The 21,757-nt window shown below is 34.8% G+C and overlaps 1 long non-coding RNA gene across 1 annotated transcript; it reads left to right on the forward strand.

The window, feature by feature from the left end:
• Positions 1–2,581: 2,581 nt before the first annotated feature.
• On the forward strand, positions 2,582–8,463 carry LOC132549098 (uncharacterized). Its single transcript, XR_009554166.1, has 2 exons — positions 2,582–6,469; positions 6,502–8,463. It is a non-coding gene; the product is annotated as an uncharacterized LOC132549098 (long non-coding RNA).
• Positions 8,464–21,757: the final 13,294 nt, after the last annotated feature.

Genomic DNA, 21,757 nt, shown 5'->3' on the forward strand with positions numbered 1-21,757 from the left:
ACAGAGCACTGTCCTAGAATCAATCCATTCTATAGTGTTCAACATCATCAATTCACATGTTACTTGGAGTATCTGATCCTTTACACTAACTAAGCATAATACAGAAATGATTTTAGCAATGAGTCCTAAGCTAACAGTCCTTCTCTAAATTTGGATCCTTGGGAAACATTTACTCATTGGAGAACTTGTCCAGACAGATAGTTTTTCATTTCTAATCGTTGTCTTTGGATGTGTTTAACATGACAATGACTGCATAGGGAATCACTTTAAGATAAATTCCTAAGGCATGGCCCTTTTTTCAGTTATAAGTAATGGGACCTGGTAATATTCTGTCTTCTTGTTAACTTATTAAAGGTATATTCAGTACAAGTTAGGATCTGACCAGATGGATTTACAAACATTAGCTTGATCATGATTTAGTCACAACAGGTTTTTATCAGCCAAACAGTGTGTACTCTTTGTACATGTTTTAAAATCAACAAGAAATATGTTAAAGTAATGGAACCCTGATCCGATCAGTGGTAATTGAACATTGTAAACACCTGTGTATTTACCCAATACTTTGTGTAAAATCTATGATCTAGTCTTTGACTGAGTTTCCCACATGTGATATATTTTGACAGTCTAATTTGATATTGGCAGGGACTTGGTATTTCCACTAATTTTGCCTGTCTAAATCAATCTTAGGAAAGATATTTTGATGTTGGCAGTAGTTTTAAAAGTTATTTGAAAGAAGTTTAAATGGTACAAAACTAGTGCAGAATATTCCTTTAATACATATAAAAGCTCATAATTTTAGTAAAAATTTGTTTATAAAAAATGGCCTTGTACATTGCCTTTCTTTAAATATCATGCAGAACTCTCCTAAAATTTACTGGGCTTTTTTCCTTTATGACATTGTCCCCACTTGTGATATTTGTCTTGATTTTCCACATTAGAATCTGTTTTATGGTGGTTTTCATTGTTCATGAATTTCACCCACTCCTTAGTTTGGTTTACCCCAGATTCTGTATTATTCAGAAACTTGAACTTTAAGTAAGGATTCCTATCCCCTGAAAACATTTCCATGCTCCAAGTTGAAGTGTATGCTTCAGCTTTGATCCAAGTGAGGGACTACTTATTACTAATTCAAAACCATTTTCAGTTTTTCCTTCCACAGGCTGATTGTTATCATCATTTCCAATTTTTTTCCCCTAAATCTGAATTTTTAATTTTTTTTTTTTTGCACATTTCTGATTTAAACTTGGTATCCTTCATTCTGCTCCCATAGTCGTATCTTCAATATTTGTGAGCAACCAACAGCAGACAAGTTTACTGTCTACTGAATCTCTAATTCTTGTGTTAGATATTTATCTGGAAAGACAAGCTTTAAATTGCTGCGAAGTTGTACAGAGAGGATTGGAATTGTGCATCATTCTGTAGGGTTTGGATTAGATAAAGTTTTGTAGGGTTCAGTGTAGAGTGCAATAACAGTGAGATGCCTTTTACATACAAATTTTAATATTAACAGTATACTGTTGTTTGTGTAACAATTTGGGTGTTATATATGGTATATATGATTTATGAAGTACACACTGATACAGATTAATTCTTGTTTTACAGATTTGTAAATATGGTGACAAGACTTAATTATCATGGCACACTGCTGTAATCAAGGTATAGATATATAGTGCCTGTGCAATAGTCCTATAACACAGCAGTTTCATCATAACAACACAAAAAATCTGGAAAATGTTTTATTAAAAAGTGTTGGAATTCAGTTTTTAGAATTGTTTAGGGTCACATGTCAATTTAGAAACAACTTGGATGAGTCAATGTGCAAATGTGTTCAGTGGCTATATAATGTGGAGAAGTTGTTCACCCTCTTGTAAAGCTTGTTGTGAATCTTACCTACTGGAGTAGTCTTGCCTTACACATTAAGATATTTTTATTTTTGTGACGCACCGAGTTCGAAATATTTTATGCATGCTCCTTTGTGTGATGTATGATAATGTACAGTTGATGACCAATCAGCTGTGTTACGCAGTGTTAGAGATGAATCATCTTTTTTATTGTGATCTCTTCAGGAGTAATTTGTATATTGACATGTAGATGAATGGTGAATCTACGTGATTTTAAATCATATGTATATTTAGCCAAGGTGTTCATAACAGAATCAATTTTACACAGTATAATTTATCATAATAGTTGTATATTTAATATTCCCGTGTTTTTTTTTTTCATTTCTAGAGGTAGTTTGGGTTTAAGAATGCTGAAATAATCCTAGTTTAATTGCTATTAGGTTAACATAGTATGAGAGTTTATAATCAACATCATTTATTGTTTTAGTAACAGGGTTTGTACTCTAAAATGACTTTGTTCAAGACTCCATCTTACCTTTGATTTTCTTTCAAAATAGTAATTTAAGATCAAGAATTATCAGTTTTGTATTTTAGCATTTTCTTACACAAGGCAGATGTAAAGTTAAAGTAGGGGTTATATTGGGAGACACAGAGTCATATCTGGTTTGTGTTATTTTGTACAAGTATAGAAAGTGGGAGATAGATCTCAGTTCTATGGTATGGTATGTTTGTTACTGTTTATGCAAGTGTACAAAGTGTAAGATAGATCTCGGTACCTTATGTAATAGTTATGTGTCATGCCTGGTATGTGTGTTACCATATATAGAAGTGTACATGTGTCATGCCTGGTATGTGTGTTACTGTATATACAAGTGTACATGTGTCATGCCTGGTATGTTTGTAACTGTATACACAAGTGTATGTGTGTCGTGCCTGGTATGTTTGTAACTGTAGATACAAGTGTATGTGTGTCGTGCCTGGTGTGTGTTAATGTATATACAAGTGTATGTGTGTCATGCTTTGTATGTGTGTTACTGTATATACAAGTGTATGTGTGTCGTGCTTGGTATGTGTGTTACTGTATATACAAGTGTACATGTGTCGTGCCTGGTATGTGTGCTACTGTATATAGGTATACAAAGTGTGAGATAGATCTTGGTACTGTTAGTCTGGTTTGATGTTAGGTCGTATCACCATGGAAATCCTCATTTTGTTTTATTGATCAACATTGTTTTAGCTTTTAAATGGCTCCTGTTTGCAGTTTTGTATGAGACTGCTTGTTACAGGTGCCCTAAATACCTAGTCCCTTGTTGTCAGTGTAGATCCATATGTTTATCCTATTAAGTTTCAGTGTTTCCATTCCTAGCTATATATTTAAAATATATTAATTGTTAAGTGTTTTTTTTTTCAGTGTTTGTATCCTACATCATTTCCTTGTATTGATTTTGAATGGCTTTAGAGTAAAGATAGCTCTGTACTAAATTGTATGTTGATTTGCTAGCCCTGAAGTGAAAATTCTTTTGTGATATTTTCTAGGGATCTGTTCAATGTTTATAGATTTTTGTGTAGGTGTTAGTGTACCCTGTCAGCAGACATTCTACTTTCAGTTTTAACAGAGATCACTTTACAAAATGCAATTAGATACATAAACATCCAACCTATGGTAAAGTTATAGTCTCATTCCATCTCTCCACTTAGTGAAGATATGAGGTGTTGCACTGTGAGGAATTGTTTTGATTTCAAGTATCTAGTGAGGCTATATATTCCCAGTTCATTGTGGCCAAGCAGATAGTAATAGTAGACAGTAATTTTAGGCTGGAGACAGCCGTTCTCACTGGCTGTCGATATTGGTACACCAAACATAGTCACTAGAACTCTACTTCAATAATAATTTGACACTAGAAATGGCCCTTCTCACTGGCTAAAAGATATTGGTACACCAAACATAGTCACTAGAACTCTACTTCAATAACGATTTGAGACTAGAAATGGCCCTTCTCACTGGCTGTAGATATTGGGCACACTTAAGTTTTGTTTCTGCTATTAATACCATTTAGAAGATTATGAAGTGTTATCTAGTCATTTAGGAGCAACATTTTTGTGTAAACTGAGATTTTATATATGGTACCTGTTTATGTAATATAAAAGTGTTTTCTTCCTCACAAGCAAGGTTTGCATTTGATTCTTGCATCTAAGATTGATACAGTAAAGCACGGTTTGACTTGCTTCTGTTCCTGCTGTGTACTATATTAGTATATTAATCGAGATAGTCATCCTCTTGTTGTATCATGAAGTCCAAATCTGTTCGGACTTTTTCCTTGTACATCTTTTTCTTTGTGTATCTCTCAGACCAGACAGATTTTATTTTACCATGTTGATGAATGCCATATATATAATTTTTTGTGAGTGAATATGATACATATTGAGTCGATGGGAGGCTTTAACTGGCCCTGTCTTCATGTAAATGGTGATATAAACTCCTGGTGTGCTGTGATCTATTTAACCTTAGTACATTTCTCTCTATTACTTGTTTTTGTTGTCTGTTATTGTATCCATAGTTTTATCTCATCAAGATTTGTTATTGTGGAGAAATTGAGAAAAGATGTTTAATCTGAATTATGTTTAATATTTTTATTAAATTTTTTTGGCAATTGAGCATTTCAGTCTCTACCACGCTTTGTTAAAAGTACAAATTGTATATAATAAGTGCATTTCCTTTATGAATTGTATAAACATATATACAAATCATTGCCATTGTAAAAATAACTGGTCAAATGCTAGCAGTGTTTCACTTTACAGACATAACAGGTTTTCTCATGCCTCAGCCTTCACACATGTATTGGACTACTTTTGAGTGAAATATGTCCATAATCTGGGCTCTGATTATGCAGACTTGGGTGTATGATGTGTGAGGTTATGTGTGTGTAACATACTTGAATCATCTTAATAAGTTCCATTCTATTTTACTGTAAAGAATTTCCTTTATTACATCAAGGCCTTGTCTTTTGGGTTAGTTGTAAGTATCATTAATTGTAACTTATGAGTGTAATCACTGTAGGAAACAAAACCTTGGTTTGATTACAGATTACAGAGATACTGCCTAGAAATGGGCCCTCTGGATATATCTGACAGCAAACATTTCTGCAGATTAGATCCTACAATATCAATTTTTCAAGTACTAGTCAGATTTTAATACACAACTACATCTAATAAAGATGTTGATACTAAATACTATAATCCTAGTGTGTGGTGATTTTGTTAATTTATCAGTTAACATGGTTATGTATGGAGAAATAGTTTACAGCTGATACCACATACAATAGTATTGATAACACATAATTAGTCATTTTTGTTCTAAAAGTTTAGTTTTTTTTTTCTTCTTTTTTTTTCTGGAATTTATTTCAGAAACAGAGTTTTATTGGTATTACTTAGACCTACTGGTCATTCCTGGCTGATCACAAACTATCTCTTCTGTGTCTAATAATCCATCATTTGTAATAATTGTTGGAAAACTTATTGTTCATTTTGTAAGAAATGATGTATAATCAATTGTACTAGACACCCCATTAATGTTTAGGACTTATTAGCTTTGAAAGATCTTGAGGTTTGGGAATGTTTGGTCTGAACATCAGATTAGAACCAAGAAAATTTTCTTTTATCAGTTTTTAAATTTTTTTAGTTGATACAATAACAGATCATATCCACTTAATGATTCCTTGTTAAGTTATACGATTCTTACTTTTTCCAACAAGGTACTTGAGAATAGGCTATATTAGTGTAGGTGACCCAGTACAACTGGGCTGAATGCAAGATAAAAACTCCCCTCCCAACAAACATTGGTTCAGTAACTTTCATTCTATTTGCAAATTTTTGAAAATCATGTTGTTTATCATTAAAATATAAGTCCAAAAGTAATCAAAATGTGTAAGAAAAGCATTTGCTTGGTTAATGTTATTTTTGTTAATATGATGTGGTGATAAATTGTGTTGGATTAGGTGATATGATGATGATTAAGTGTTTTATACTTATTGTATGTTAATGTAACTATCAGCTTCAATGCATGTTGACCCACAATACAGCAGAATTGTTCTAAAAATATATTGGTTTGACACATTTTGTCATTTTTTTTGTGTCTGTTTGTAATTAGTTGAAAGGAGTTTTCCAAAGTCATCTTAATATAAGGAACATCGTATGGACATATCTATTTAAGTATTTGTCCATGGTCCTATCAATAAAAGGAATGACCAATGGTTGATCATGTCTTAATATGGAATATGCTTTAGTTTGATACACTTGTTGATTAATGTGCATGTACTTAAGGTATTGACATTTTTCCTACACTATAATACTTAAGGTATTGACATTTTTCCTACTCTGTAATACTTAAGGTATTGACATTTTTCCTACATTGTAAAACTTAAGGTATTGACATTTTTCCTACTCTGTAAAACTTAAGGTATTGACATTTTTCCTACTCTGTAAAACTTAAGATATTGACATTTTTCCTACACTGTAATACTTAAGGTATTGACATTTTTCCCTACACTGTAATACTTAAGGTATTGACATTTTTCCCTACACTGTAAAACTTAAGGTATTGACATTTTTCATACACTGTAACACTTAAGGTATTGACATTTCATACACTGTAACACTTAAGGTATTGACATTTTCCCTACACTGTAATACTTAAGATATTGACATTTTCCCTACACTGTAATACTTAAGGTATTGACATTTTCCTACACTGTAATACTTAAGGTATTGACATTTTCCTACACTGTAAAACTTAAGGTATTGACATTTTCCCTACACTGTAATACTTAAGGTATTGACATTTTTCCTACACTGTAATACTTAAGGTATTGACATTTTCCCTACATTGTAATACTTAAGATATTGACATTTTCCCTACACTGTAATACTTAAGGTATTGACATTTTCCCTACACTGTAATACTTAAGGTATTGACATTTTCCTACACTGTAATACTTAATGTATTGACATTTTTCCTACTCTGTAAAACTTAAGATATTGACATTTTTCCTACACTGTAATACTTAAGGTATTGACATTTTCCCTACACTGTAATACTTAAGGTATTGACATTTTTCCTACTCTGTAAAACTTAAGGTATTGACATTTTCCCTACACTGTAATACTTAAGGTATTGACATTTTTCCTACATTGTAAAACTTAAGGTATTGACATTTTTCCTACTCTGTAATACTTAAGGTATTGGCATTGTCCTTACACTGCAATAATTAAGGTACAAGACATTTTCCCATACACTGTAATGTGCAATACTGATTGTTGTAGAGCTGTGACTGATACATTATGTACCACAGATATATTTGTATGCATCTCGTTGTAGCAGAGAGCTGTAACCCATTATGTTAGACTCTTTTAGATGATGCACTTTGACCTATAGAATTGTGGATGACAAATTACTTTATAGATGTTGTACCAGAAACATTATTGAGTTGGACTGTATAGATGGTGCACCATAGACATATTGAGTTGGACTATGTAGAAGGTGCACCGATGACATATTGAGTTGGACTATATAGATGGTGCACCATAGACATATTGAGTTGGACTGTATAGATGGTGCACCATAGACATATTGAGTTGGACTATGTAGAAGGTGCACCGATGACATATTGAGTTGGACTATATAGATGGTGCACCAGTGACAATGAGTTGGACTGTATAGATGGTGCACCATAGACATATTGAGTTGGACTATGTAGATGGTGCACCAGTGACATATTGAGTTGGACTATATAGAAGGTGCACCAGTGACATATTGAGTTGGACTATGTAGATGGTGCACCAGTGACATATTGAGTTGGACTATATAGATGGTGCACCAGTGACATATTGAGTTGGACTATATAGAAGGTGCACCGGTGACATATTGAGTTGGACTATGTAGAAGGTGCACCAGTGACATATTGAGTTGGACTATGTAGAAGGTACACCAGTGACATATTGAGTTGGACTATGTAGAAGGTGCACCGGTGACATATTGAGTTGGACTATGTAGAAGGTACACCAGTGACATATTGAGTTGGACTGTATAGATGGTACACCAGTGACTTACAGAGAGTGACTAATAAGTGGAACATCATAGACATTCAGTTGGACTATAGGAATGGTACACCTGTGATATTGAGTTAGACTATATATAGATGTAGACACTAGAAATGGTCCACTAGTTGACATACTGAGTTACACACTATAGAAGAACTATTAAAGAATTATGTAAATATTACAGCAGTGACTAATTCAGTTGGAGGATTTAAGTGGTACACTGATTACTTACTGATTTGGACGATATAAGTGGTACCCCAATGACTTACTGAGTTTGAAAATATATATGGTGCACTAGAGAATAGTTTAATTGGACTGTAAGTGGTGCACCAATGACTTGAGTTGCACTGTGTACCAGTGACCTATATAATTTGACTGTTAAACTATTTGGTAAAAAGCCTACACAATTGTTATTTGAACCAATCATTTAGGGAAGTGGTTGCTTTTGCTCTGTCTCGGGTGAGTGTCATTGATACAGCTTGTTGCCATGTGGTTAGACACCAATAAACAATCTACACAGACTAAATATGTCTTCTATTATTCATTAGAGATGTTGTCAGTTATTTAATAATGTTTTACCAAAAAGTTGATAAGTCATGTAGACATTCTAATCCATAGGTCAGAGTACTCAGTTTTGATATGTTTATGTAAAATGTCTTGCCGATAAGTCATGTCATGTAGACATTCTAATTTGCAGGTTCAAATACTCATTTTTAAGGTCGCCTGAGCCGAAGGCTCATGGTGACTTATTGCCATCATGATTTGCCTGTCGTCGTGCGTTGTTAACTTTTCCCATATTCGACTTCTTCTCAAGAACCACTGAATGGATTTTGACCAAACTTGGCACAAATGGGAAGCCGCTTCAAGTTTGCAAAGAAAAAAGGCATGGCCCCAATAGGGTCGAAAATACAACTTTGACCAATTTCAACCAAATTTGGTAGAAAGCATCCCTTAGTGAGGACAATATGAAATTATGTTGAAAAAAGTGATTATGTCCCCTTTGGGGCCCATAAGGGGTGTAAAAGGGTTCATATGTAAAAACCTTCTTTTAATGACTTCTTCTCAAGAACCATTGGATGAATTTTGATCAAACTTGGCACAAAGCATCCCCATGGGAAGCCGCTTCAACTTTGCGAAGAAAAAGGGAGTGGCCCCAATAGGGGCCGCAGGAGGGGGAAAAAGGGGGTAAAATTAGGTAAATCTTTAAAAATCTTCTCCTCATGAACCAACAGTCAGATTAAATTCATATTTGATATTTAGGGTCCTTATGGCAAGGTCTACAAAGTTTGCAAATGAAAAAAAAAAAAAAATCAGGTTAAAAAAAACGGCCCCACTAGGGGGCGCTAAAAAGGGTAGAAAATACAACTTTGACCAATTTCAACCAAATTTGCTAGACAGCATCCCTTAGTGAAGGTCATATGAAATTATGTTGAAAAAAGTGATAATGTCCCCTTTGGGGCCCATAAGGGGTGTAAAAGGGGCCATATGTAAAAACCTTAATTAAATGACTACTTCTCAAGAACCAGTGGATGGATTTTGACCAAACTTGGCACAAAGCATCCCCATGGGAAGCCGCTTCAAGTTTGCGAAGAAAAAGAGAGTGGCCCCAATAGGGGCCCCAGGAGAGAGGAAAACGGGAAACTTGATACGAATGTTCTACACAAGGTCCTGGCAAGTGTTTTAATTTTTTGGGACGATTCAAAATCCAAGATGGCCACCCTGGCCTCTTTTTGGCTAAGACATTATGGACTTCCTCTCAAGAACCATTGGGTGGGTCATGTTCAAACTTGGTACAGATGTTTTACACTTGGTCCTGCACAAGTGTTGTTACATTTTTGCAACATTTTAAAATCCCCAGATTATTGACATATTCCTCAGGTGACCGTTAAGGCCCCTTGGGCCTCTTGTTTATGAGCTTGTATAATTTCTTGCTGATAAGTTCCTCAGTTATGTAGACATTTTTTAAATCTGCAGGTCAAAATGCTCAATTTTCCCTTCCTTTTAGGTGAATATATTAATTTCTTCTGATATCGTAGTAAGTAGTAGATAATTCAAAGTAGGTTGATGTGATCAGCTATTCTTACGGAATATAAACTCATAGTTTCAACAAGAAAGTCAGTTAGGCAGAAAAACATGTATACTTGTTTTTTACTTCAGACAATGATACATTTGAACTGAAGTTACCTTGAACTTTGGCATATAACGCAGTAAGGGACACACTAATAGTTCATCCTACGCTCTTTGTTGTTTAGAAGTATAAACAAACTCAATACGTTCTACAGACTGTTTATTTATGAAACAGAATAATAATAATCCATATAAAAAAAAGACATATTGCCCTAGCTAAATGTGCATTGATATTGCTAAACGAAGATAATGTATAGAGTTTGTGACTGTTACAGTACTTCTTCAGGATCGGTAAATCAGGAAATGTTTGCAGGTACTTTTTCCATAAAGCCAAAGACATCATTACAAAAGTCAAAAACTTTGGTGTTTACACCTCATAAGTGTACAAGTCATTTTTACTAGTCTTATAGGTTGAATTTCTTTTTTGTAGTATATATACATATATATATATGCAATAAAAATGTTTTATAGGATTCTTTTATCAGGACTGACAAAGACAAGTACACAATCTGCTCTCTAAATCACCGAGCCATTAATTCCATACTGCTACTCTATTTTTGGACAATTTTTAAAATGACACTGCATAATATCACACTAACTACACCACTTATTTTTAAATACATTAAAGAAAACAAATTCACTGCATACATACAAGCTAACAATGTCCATATTTGAAAACAAAACAAATCAAGAAATTCTAGGAATAAAATATAAACCTGATGGATATGTGTTCACAACATTTAGTTATCACCTCAGAAAGAAACAACAAGAAAATCCGTTTAAAATATTTAAGAATTCTAATAAACATTACTATTGCTGTGCAGATATCAATTTCTAAAGACTATGACTATGTGATGGATAACTGAACAGAAGTTGGTCTAAATTTAGAATTCTTACACGAGTAGCTCCTGCAGACACAAAAAAGCAAAGGAAAGTAAACACTTTTAAGCTCAAAAATTTAAAGTCTACTTCACTTTCATGTATCTTTTATTTGACTACATCTAGTTAAAAATATTAGGTTTCACTTGATGCGGATATCATTTGTCCAGACAAATACCTGGGTAAACGTCTTTGCTCAGATGAGAAAGTTTCCATTCAACTTGCGCTGACAAATGTCATTTAAACAAATTATATGGAATCCTGTGTCTGACAAAGATGGTTCCATCTTACAGATACATCAACATTGATAACTCAAAGGCACTTCAAGAATGTTGAAAAAATAATCATTTGTGATTGTTATGTCTACATGATATATCTCCTGACGTCTTCTACTGCTGGACACCTCATCACTCAGATTTTCTGATAATCATAAAATCAGCCTACATATAAAGCACCAGGACGCTAGGAAAACCCTTCAAGCACTGACATTTACAAGAGATACTGGAAGGATCTTAAATGCCCTCATTTACGAACACGTTTTGGAAAAAAATTGATCTCTTTATCAATACTTAACTGTCAACATTCAAAACAGCCATATGTGGGCCATTTTGTTTATCTGACTAACTGCAATATTCCTAAATGGCGACGTGTAAGGTACTTCATTTATCCAATCAGTGTCAAAATTCAACATGCACATATAGAGTCCATGATAATCTACAATTTGAAGAAAACTTCCATTGAGTGTCCTGAGGTATAGCGACATTTAAATGGTTCCAGGAAGAATGGAGATTTGTGCAGCCCACTACCTTTTTTCAAAATATTTTCCCAGGAAAGATATAAGTTAAAACTGACATAAAAAATAAAAACGTTGTAAGACCCTTTGTGTTGGTAATTAAAATATGCCATCAGATCATCTACAACAAGGATAAGCAAAACAATAACAATAAACATGTTATTCTCTCAAAGCTTTAAAAAACAACTAACCAATCACACTGCTGAAGTATACCAAACACCAGATCTAACCAATCACACTGCTGAATTATACCAAACACCAGATCTAACCAATCACACTGCTGAATTATACCAAACACCAGATCTAACCAATCACACTGCTGAAGTATACCAAACACCTGATCTAACCAATCACACTGCTGAATTATACCAAACACCTGATCTAACCAATCACACAGCTGAAGTATACCAAACACCAGATCTAACCAATCACACTGCTGAAGTATACCAAACACCAGATCTAACCAATCACACTGCTGAATTATACAAAACACCAGATCTAACCAATCACACTGCTGAAGTATACCAAACACCAGATCTAACCAATCACACTGCTGAAGTATACCAAACACCACATCTAACCAATCACACTGCTGAATTATACCAAACACCACATCTAACCAATCACACTGCTGAAGTATACCAAACACCAGATCTAACCAATCACACTGCTGAAGTATACCAAACACCACATCTAACCAATCACACTGCTGAAGTATACAAAACACCAGATCTAACCAATCACACTGCTGAATTATACCAAACACCAGATCTAACCAATCACACTGCTGAATTATACCAAACACCAGATCTAACCAATCACACTGCTGAATTATACCAAACACCAGATCTAACCAATCACACTGCTGAATTATACCAAACACCAGATCTAACCAATCACACTGCTGAATTATACCAAACACCAGATCTAACCAATCACACTGCTGAAGTATACCAAACACCAGATCTAACCAATCACACTGCTGAAGTATACCAAACACCAGATCTAACCAATCACACTGCTGAAGTATACAAAACACCAGATCTAACCAATCACACTGCTGAAGTATACAAAACACCAGATCTAACCAATCACACAGCTGAATTATACCAAACACCTAATCTAACCAATCACACTGCTGAATTATACCAAACACCTGATCTAACCAATCACACAGCTGAAGTATACAAAACACCAGATCCAACCAATCACACTGCTGAAGTATACCAAACATCAGATCTAACCAATCACACTGCTGAAGTATACCAAACACCAGATCTAACCAATCACACTGCTGAAGTATACAAAACACCAGATCTAACCAATCACACTGCTGAAGTAAATTGTATACCAAACACCAGATCTAACCAATCACACTGCTGAAGTAAATTGTATACCAAACATCAGATCTAACCAATCACACTGCTGAAGTATACCAAACATCAGATCTAACCAATCACACTGCTGAATTATACCAAACATCAGATCTAACCAATCACACTGCTGAAGTATACCAAACATCAGATCTAACCAATCACACTGCTGAAGTATACCAAACATCAGATCTAACCAATCACACTGCTGAAGTATACCAAACACCACATCTAACCAATCACACTGCTGAAGTATACCAAACACCAGATCTAACCAATCACACTGCTGAATTATACCAAACATCAGATCTAACCAATCACACTGCTGAAGTATACCAAACACCAGATCTAACCAATCACACTGCTGAAGTATACCAAACATCAGATCTAACCAATCACACTGCTGAAGTATACCAAACACCACATCTAACCAATCACACTGCTGAAGTATACCAAACACCTGATCTAACCAATCACACTGCTGAATTATACCAAACACCTGATCTAACCAATCACACTGCTGAAGTATACCAAACACCAGATCTAACCAATCACACTGCTGAATTATACCAAACACCAGATCTAACCAATCACACTGCTGAATTATACCAAACACCAGATCTAACCAATCACACTGCTGAATTATACCAAACACCAGATCTAACCAATCACACTGCTGAAGTATACCAAACACCAGATCTAACCAATCACACTGCTGAAGTATACCAAACACCAGATCTAACCAATCACACTGCTGAAGTATACAAAACACCAGATCTAACCAATCACACTGCTGAAGTATACAAAACACCAGATCTAACCAATCACACAGCTGAATTATACCAAACACCTAATCTAACCAATCACACTGCTGAATTATACCAAACACCTGATCTAACCAATCACACAGCTGAAGTATACAAAACACCAGATCCAACCAATCACACTGCTGAAGTATACCAAACATCAGATCTAACCAATCACACTGCTGAAGTATACCAAACACCAGATCTAACCAATCACACTGCTGAAGTATACAAAACACCAGATCTAACCAATCACACTGCTGAAGTAAATTGTATACCAAACACCAGATCTAACCAATCACACTGCTGAAGTAAATTGTATACCAAACATCAGATCTAACCAATCACACTGCTGAAGTATACCAAACATCAGATCTAACCAATCACACTGCTGAATTATACCAAACATCAGATCTAACCAATCACACTGCTGAAGTATACCAAACATCAGATCTAACCAATCACACTGCTGAAGTATACCAAACATCAGATCTAACCAATCACACTGCTGAAGTATACCAAACACCACATCTAACCAATCACACTGCTGAAGTATACCAAACACCAGATCTAACCAATCACACTGCTGAATTATACCAAACATCAGATCTAACCAATCACACTGCTGAAGTATACCAAACACCAGATCTAACCAATCACACTGCTGAAGTATACCAAACATCAGATCTAACCAATCACACTGCTGAAGTATACCAAACACCACATCTAACCAATCACACTGCTGAAGTATACCAAACACCTGATCTAACCAATCACACTGCTGAATTATACCAAACACCTGATCTAACCAATCACACTGCTGAAGTATACCAAACACCAGATCTAACCAATCACACTGCTGAAGTATACCAAACACCAGATCTAACCAATCACACTGCTGAATTATACAAAACACCAGATCTAACCAATCACACTGCTGAAGTATACCCAACACCAGATCTAACCAATCACACTGCTGAAGTATACCAAACACCACATCTAACCAATCACACTGCTGAATTATACCAAACACCACATCTAACCAATCACACTGCTGAAGTATACCAAACACCAGATCTAACCAATCACACTGCTGAAGTATACCAAACACCACATCTAACCAATCACACTGCTGAAGTATACAAAACACCAGATCTAACCAATCACACTGCTGAATTATACCAAACACCAGATCTAACCAATCACACTGCTGAATTATACCAAACACCAGATCTAACCAATCACACTGCTGAATTATACCAAACACCAGATCTAACCAATCACACTGCTGAATTATACCAAACACCAGATCTAACCAATCACACTGCTGAATTATACCAAACACCAGATCTAACCAATCACACTGCTGAAGTATACCAAACACCAGATCTAACCAATCACACTGCTGAAGTATACCAAACACCACATCTAACCAATCACACTGCTGAAGTATACAAAACACCAGATGTAACCAATCACACTGCTGAAGTATACAAAACACCAGATCTAACCAATCACACAGCTGAATTATACCAAACACCTAATCTAACCAATCACACTGCTGAATTATACCAAACACCTGATCTAACCAATCACACAGCTGAAGTATACAAAACACCAGATCTAACCAATCACACTGCTGAAGTATACCAAACATCAGATCTAACCAATCACACTGCTGAAGTATACCAAACACCAGATCTAACCAATCACACTGCTGAAGTATACAAAACACCAGATCTAACCAATCACACTGCTGAAGTAAATTGTATACCAAACACCAGATCTAACCAATCACACTGCTGAAGTAAATTGTATACCAAACATCAGATCTAACCAATCACACTGCTGAAGTATACCAAACATCAGATCTAACCAATCACACTGCTGAATTATACCAAACATCAGATCTAACCAATCACACTGCTGAAGTATACAAAACACCAGATCTAACCAATCACACTGCTGAAGTATACCAAACATCAGATCTAACCAATCACACTGCTGAAGTATACCAAACACCACATCTAACCAATCACACTGCTGAAGTATACAAAACACCAGATCTAACCAATCACACTGCTGAAGTATACAAAACACCAGATCTAACCAATCACACTGCTGAAGTATACCAAACACCAGATCTAACCAATCACACTGCTGAAGTATACAAAACACCAGATCTAACCAATCACACAGCTGAATTATACCAAACACCTGATCTAACCAATCACACTGCTGAATTATACCAAACACCTGATCTAACCAATCACACAGCTGAAGTATACAAAACACCAGATCTAACCAATCACACTGCTGAAGTATACCAAACATCAGATCTAACCAATCACACTGCTGAAGTATACCAAACACCAGATCTAACCAATCACACTGCTGAAGTATACCAAACACCAGATCTAACCAATCACACTGCTGAAGTATACAAAACACCAGATCTAACCAATCACACTGCTGAAGTATACCAAACATCAGATCTAACCAATCACACTGCTGAAGTATACAAAACACCAGATCTAACCAATCACACTGCTGAAGTATACAAAACACCAGATCTAACCAATCACACTGCTGAAGTAAATTGTATACCAAACATCAGATCTAACCAATCACACTGCTGAAGTATACCAAACACCAGATCTAACCAATCACACTGCTGAAGTATACAAAACACCAGATCTAACCAATCACACTGCTGAAGTATACCAAACATCAGATCTAACCAATCACACTGCTGAAGTATACCAAACACCAGATCTAACCAATCACACTGCTGAAGTATACAAAACACCAGATCTAACCAATCACACTGCTGAAGTATACCAAACATCAGATCTAACCAATCACACTGCTGAAGTATACCAAACATCAGATCTAACCAATCACACTGCTGAAGTATACAAAACACCAGATCTAACCAATCACACTGCTGAAGTAAATTGTATACCAAACACCAGATCTAACCAATCACACTGCTGAAGTAAATTGTATACCAAACACCAGATCTAACCAATCACACGGCTGAAGTATACCAAACACCAGATCTAACCAATCACACTGCTGAAGTATACAAAACACCAGATCTAACCAATCACACTGCTGAAGTATACAAAACACCAGATCTAACCAATCACACTGCTGAAGTATACAAAACACCAGATCTAACCAATCACACTGCTGAAGTATACAAAACACCAGATCTAACCAATCACACTGCTGAAGTATACCAAACACCAGATCTAACCAATCACACAGCTGAAGTATACCAAATATCATATCTATTGAACATATTGCATTGCAAAATTAAGATAATCACAGTTTTCTTCCAAAAAAATAACATTTCCATAAAAAAATTATAAAATTTGCAAGTTATTCATAAATCAACAATTGAAAAGTTAAAATTTTCCTATGCTCTGAGAAATATTCCAAAGAGATACACCATATCACATATCAACATAATGATAAGTTGAGTTACGCACAATATAGCTGAAAAGCATATACTATGTCATGGATTTGAATGCTGAACATACAGCATGTTTTGTGAATGTATAGATTGTATCATGTACATAATTATTTCACATAGAAAATGGCAAATACAGCTTAAATACTGTATGAAATGATAGTTAAAAGTACACAATGTATAATAAACATTTAGCATATCTACTGATACAATGTATAATGAAACACAGACAATATACAATAAAATATACAATGTATAAGGAACAGATACAATGTATAAGGAACAGATACACAGATACAATGTATAAGGAACAGATACAATGTATAATGAGAATCTACTGATACAATATGTACCCAAAAGATTTCATATTTACAGGACACCGAACTTTTCCTCCCAATGCTTCACATTTAAAGCATAACAATGCTCTGTCTAGTGTCTTTGTTTGTTACCAAATTGATCATTTTTCACAAGTAGTGTAGTAAGCATGATACTTAAATGTGATTTTCTGATCAATCTGTTACAAGGAAGGTTTTGATTGGACCATCTGTTCCTGATTTGTAATTACTTGCATGTTAAATTGAAATCACGGATAAAAGCATAACACTACAAAGAAAGGGTAACATCAAAGACACTGTCCATTTACTTTTTTATATAGTAAAACATAAAAAAAAACCTCATAATACCAGATTTATCATCAGTGATAGATATTTCACAGTAAAACATTTAAAACTTAGATAATTTGAATTTAAAGTATGAATATTTACAATCAAAACATTTAAGACTACAATTAATAAATAATAAAAGTAATTCCTGAAATCAACTAACAAATGAAAGAACACAGATCTATAAAATCTCTATCCCCCTACGTACACACAGAGACTGGCGTTGAAGGAATGCTTCAAATGAGAACATTAAGGTCGCTTTCCCGTAAATGTGGTTGAAACAGTTGAAGTACCAGCTGAAACTGCAAGTGAAACACCAGGTACAGATCTAGACAAGATTGCAGAATATTTGGCACATCCAGTTTGAGGGATCCAACAGTAGCCCTCTGAAACTAACTGACTGAATATAATAAGTTTGCAGATTTTATGCATAAGCAGTGTCTGGAAATGTAATGCTATTCAGTTAAGGTTAAAATGAATGATGATTTTTGGTTTGTTGTTTTATGTTGACAGGAAATGCCAAAACTGTATTCTAAGCTTTATATTTTTACATATATGGTACAGGTGCATTTCTTTACCATGAAATAATCCCGGACTGAACCATTCCAACCAGGTTACACGAAAGCGATCTATATACTACCAGTCTTTAATGATATCTGGCCGTATCAAAAAATATCTAAAATATCTTTGTAAAGTAAACTTTGTAAACTTATGAAGTCTTTAAGTTAATAAAATCGGCATCATTTGTGTATGTTTGTATGATACAGTTTACATACCTTGTCATTCATTTACAACTCCATCCCATTCAGTATACCACAAGATTTTCTGTTAAAAGTATTAGCACCAAAGTTACAATGGTGTCCCAGTAAATATCCTTAAGCATACCTACCCTCTAAGAGCACCATTGTTTATCTTGTTTAAGCACCAAATAAGGTCACAAAAACATTCAGGTAAAATATAGGTATATTAAATGCATGTTCTGGGATCTGTGTTCGCTCTTAGCTGCTGGGGTTTATTGCACCCACTAAAAATTGTTCACTGCATCATGCAACTTAAGCAAAGACAAAATCTGTCAAAATAAATTCCATTAAACTAAACAATAGATAAAACTGTACTGATGTATATATATTGTATATTTCATACTGATCCTTAAAGTGGGTGGGCCCGATTCATTCAAATATGACGGATTTTGAGAGGGAATCATTCACACTTGATCTTTATCATCTTCGTATAAAACTGTTTGTCTTTACCCAGTGATTAAATTCATCTTAAAATACAATATATATACAGTATACAGTGTGAGTTGAAATTCGGATAAGTCGAAATATTTTCCATGGTCCCTTGAGATAACAAGTCTTAACTGTTTATATATATGTATATATATATATATACATTGAACTAGTAACTATGTTGTGCATTGACTAGATAATTGAAGGGTTACAATAATGCTGTTACCAAGTCATTAAAACAGATGGCTGAAATAATGATAATATAACCTTTATAATCATCTAACCGATGCACAGTACTTTAATATACCATTAACTTTTGTCCTGATGGAAAACAATCAAACGTTTAACTACATGGGAGCAAACGTTAAACCGTAGCGGAGCAAACGTTAAACCATAGCAGAGCAAACGTTAAACTGCAGCAGAGCAAACATTAAACTGCAGCAGAGCTGACGTTAAACTGCAGCAGAGCAGACGTTAAACTGCAGCAGAGCAAATGTTAAACTGCAGCAGAGCAAATGTTAAACTACAGCAGAGCTGAAGTTACGCTGCAGCAGAGCAAATGTTAAACTGCAGCAGAGCAAATGTTTAACTGCAGCAGAGCTGAAGTAACGCTGCAGCAGAGCAAATGTTAAACTGCAGCAGAACTGAAGTTACGCTGCAGCAGAGCAGACGTGAAGCTTCAGTGAAAATGAGCAAACGTTAAACTTCAGTGAAAGTTTCCTCATATATAGTAATAAAAACCTAAAACAGAACAATAAATATGCATGTAGCAAGGCAACATCAAAAACAAACATAGAAAACAGAAATAACCAACTTATACTTTGTAAGAGATGAGATCATTGGAAATATGCATACAAAAACAAAAACAAAACAAAAAAAAACTGGTAAAATTTTAAAAGTATTTTCCATAGCATCACTGATTATCTGGTTTTAATGGTTTCAAAGTAAGGAGTGGAGGCAAAATCTAAACTTTGTTTAGTTCTCGTCATTTTCTTCGTGATTAACTTGAAGTTCAAGTTTTCATATGACCAACAAAACTATCTGTAGTCCCTCACTGGTCAAATGCCCATTGTAATAACATAAACACATTGTTGGCCTATAGTGTCATATCATATGGCCATGTTATAAATATTATACACACATGGATGATAACACTGTTGTGACCTAATAAACAAGTTATGTCTTGATTGTTTTGGTATCAAACAAGAGGGCCATGGTCTTTAACAGTCATCTGACAATCTATGGATGGACGTACAGACCAAAGAATTTGTTGAGGAAATCAGATGAATTCATATTTTGAATATTCCCTAGAAAGTATCAGAACTCATGAATGGTAGGTTTTGGTCATTACAAAATCATTATGCAATTATGTTACATAATGGCTACTTTTGCTACCATGTTGAACTTTTGACCAGGCTAAAAAATAACAACATATCATCTGTTTCTTTTCCTTAACAAATTAAACTCCAAATATTTTTCTCAATGGTGCGAATGAAACTTCAGAAGTAGTTTGACTATTTATTCAAGATGAGTCATGTCTGTTTTTGGACCAAACCTAAAAGAGTAAGATTTGGTCAGGACAATCTCAGGTTCACTTCATGCATGTTTGATATCATTGCCAATCGCTGATAATGTTTCAGGCCAAATGTGAGTGAAATCCATTCTGAATATTGCCTAACATCCCATTTGGGGCCCTGCCCTGAAGTTCCCAGCAGTTGAATCAACTTTCTGAATTTAAATATTAATTGCCAACCTCTAATGCTGTTTCTGATGAAATTTGGTTGAAATTTAACCAGGTCATGAAGAAGGAGTAGTGTTTCAAAGCAAAATATTGTTTAAGTTCCCCTTTTGTAGTCCCGCCCTTACATCCCTAGGGGTCAAATCAATTTCTGAATCAAATGTTTTAGACAAAATTTTAATGAAATACTTTCAAGTATAAGGAAGAGTAGTGTTTTAAAGTAAAGTTATGTCTGACTTTCGTTTTGGGGCCCCATCCCCAGGTCCCTAGGCGTCAAATCAATTTTCTGAATTTAAGAAATGATTCCCCATCACCAATAATGTTTCAGACCAAATTTGGTTGAAATCTACCCATGCATTAAGCAGGAGTAGTGATTAAAAGGAAAAGTTTATGGACAGCAGATAGTGCACGACAACGGATAACATACAATAGCTTTGTGTCAGATGACCAAAAAACATAATGGCCACCTGAAATAGGTCTGTTTTACAGGGATTTCAATTGGAGAGTTTTTGCGTATTTTTCAGAAATAAGGGTTGTGTGAATCTTACACTTGTGCTGGTGCAATATGAAATTTATCAAACTTGTTAAATAAATTCTATATTACAATGGCATTCTTGTAAGATCCTCTATATATCATTCCAGTAAAGATATTCTGTGGATTCAAATTTGTAAACAGACAGAAACATACTGAATGATGTAAACCTTATAGTCCCAATATCATACATTGCGAGAGAC

Source organism: Ylistrum balloti, unplaced genomic scaffold, assembly GCF_031769215.1.
Source record: "Ylistrum balloti isolate Yb309-2 unplaced genomic scaffold, AGI_CSIRO_Ybal_v1 Utg370042, whole genome shotgun sequence".
Classification (NCBI taxonomy): domain Eukaryota; kingdom Metazoa; phylum Mollusca; class Bivalvia; order Pectinida; family Pectinidae; genus Ylistrum; species Ylistrum balloti.